This window comes from Egretta garzetta, unplaced genomic scaffold, assembly GCF_000687185.1.
Source record: "Egretta garzetta isolate BGI_Z169 unplaced genomic scaffold, ASM68718v1 scaffold157, whole genome shotgun sequence".
Lineage (NCBI taxonomy): Eukaryota > Metazoa > Chordata > Aves > Pelecaniformes > Ardeidae > Egretta > Egretta garzetta.
In genome coordinates, this window is record NW_009260175.1 from 125,982 (window position 1) to 128,176 (window position 2,195).

General features: G+C 63.9%; 1 protein-coding gene across 1 annotated transcript in view; it reads left to right on the top strand.

Annotated features, from left to right (window-relative positions):
• GLI1 (GLI family zinc finger 1) overlaps nucleotides 1-2,195 on the top strand; it is a 29,089-nt gene that overhangs the window by 17,225 nt on the left and 9,669 nt on the right. The window lies entirely within an intron of this gene.

Consider the following 2,195-nt stretch of genomic DNA (forward strand, 5'->3'; position numbering starts at 1 on the left):
CACGTCACCGCTGTCATTGCCCGCCTGGCACCCGCTTGCCTCCGGGCTGCCCCAAAAGCAAGACCCAGCCCTTGCCAGGTTGGGGTCTGGTCGCTCCTTCCCTCTGCCTGGACCCTGTCTTGGCACAGCGGGACCCTGGCCCTCCTGCTGTAACCTGGGTGGCCAGGGATTGTCCCACTGAGCTGCCCCCAGTCTGGCTTGGTGGGTGCTGGAGGGGGCGCAGAGGGGGTACCACCCCAGGCAGGGGGATGGTGGTATGCTGTGCATGCCCGGGTGCCCTGTGTGCCCACGTGTGCTCCATGCCTGCTTGCGTAAGCCTGTGCGTGTGTCCATTGCACACGCGTGTTCTCTGGTGCATGGGCGTGTGCGTGCTGCACGTTACACAGGTGGTCTTGTTGCACGCACGTGGAGTTTGTGTGGTGGTCACGCTGCAGGCATGTGTACGTGCCCTGTGAATGTATGTGTGTGCAGGGATTTAGCAAACGGTGGGCACGCCAGGGGCTGGCACAGCTGTGCATAGCAAGGTGAACAGGACTAACAGCAAGGTAGAGGGGACATCACAAAGGCTATGGGTGAATTAACCCTTCTCCTGTAAGCAGTAGGTGCCCCACAGATGGTGCCCCATCTGCTTGGAACTCAGGGCAGCAGGGCAGCGAGTCCCCAGTCCATGTCGGGACGGGGAGCTGTAGGCTGGTGGGAGCCAGCTGGGCTCAGGGCAGCAAGTCCCCAGTCCATGTTGGGATCACAGAGTCCCAGAATGGCAAGGGTTGGAAGGGACCTCAGGAGATCATCTAGTCCAACCCCCCTGCCCAAGCAGGCTCACCCAGAGCAGGGGGCACAGGACAGCGTCCAGGCGGGGGTTGAAGATCTCCAGAGAAGGAGACTCCACAGCCCCCCTGGGCAGCCTGGGCCAGGGCTCGGGCACCCTCTGGGCTCAGGGCAGCAGGGCAAGTCCCCAGTCCATGCTGGGATGGGGAGCTGTAGGCTGGTGGGAGCCAGCTGGGCTCAGGGCAGCAGGGCAAGTCCCCAGTCCATGCTGGGATGGGGAGCTGTAGGCTGGTGGGAGCCAGCTGGGCTCAGGGCAGCAGGGCAAGTCCCCAGTCCATGCTGGGATGGGGAGCTGTAGGCTGGTGGGAGCCAGCTGGGCTCAGGGCAGCAGGGCAAGTCCCCAGTCCATGCTGGGATGGGGAGCTGTAGGCTGGTGGGAGCCAGCTGGGCTCAGGGCAGCAGGGCAAGTCCCCAGTCCATGCTGGGATGGGGAGCTGTAGGCTGGTGGGAGCCAGCTGGGCTCAGGGCAGCAGGGCAAGTCCCCAGTCCATGCTGGGATGGGGAGCTGTAGGCTGGTGGGAGCCAGCTGGGCTCAGGGCAGCAGGGCAAGTCCCCAGTCCATGCTGGGATGGGGAGCTGTAGGCTGGTGGGAGCCAGCTGGGCTCAGGGCAGCAGGGCAAGTCCCCAGTCCATGCTGGGATGGGGAGCTGTAGGCTGGTGGGAGCCAGCTGGGCTCAGGGCAGCAGGGCAAGTCCCCAGTCCATGCTGGGATGGGGAGCTGTAGGCTGATGGGAGCCAGCTGGGCTCAGGGTAGCGGGGCAAGTCCCCAGTCCATGCTGGGATGGGGAGCTGTAGGCTGGTGGGAGCCAGCTGGGCTCGGGGCAGAGCCCACCATCCCCTTGCTGCTGCAGCAGGTGGGTGCACTTGTCTGGGCAGGCAGAGCCGCGCTCCCCTTCGAGCTGGGGTGGCTGCGTATGGTTACTGCACTGCATGGTGGCAGCCCGCCTGCTCTGATAAAGGGCAAGGAGCTGGTGGGCTCAGGCCGTGGGTCTGGGGCAGCCTGGAGGAGCTCAGGTGATGGCTCTTGGGAGGGGGAGAGAGGGGGGCTTTGGCTTTGCTGAACTCCAACACCCCCTATCATCTCTCAGCTGCCACGCGTGCCTCTCCAGATACGTGCAAATGTATGTTCGTGCATCCGTGTGTCTGTCTGTCTGCGCACATGGGAATAGCTGTGTGCACAAAGGGCTGGGGGGGTGCTGTGGTTGACTCCACCAGACAAACTTCTGCGAGGGACTTGCAAACCTTCTTCCTTAGATGTTGTGAGTGGGGTAGGGCACAGATGGGAGGCTTCCCCTGGAGCTAATCCCCCAGTCTTTGCTGCAAGGCCCAGGTCCAGCAGGCAGGTAAGAGCCCCCCCCCCATCCTGT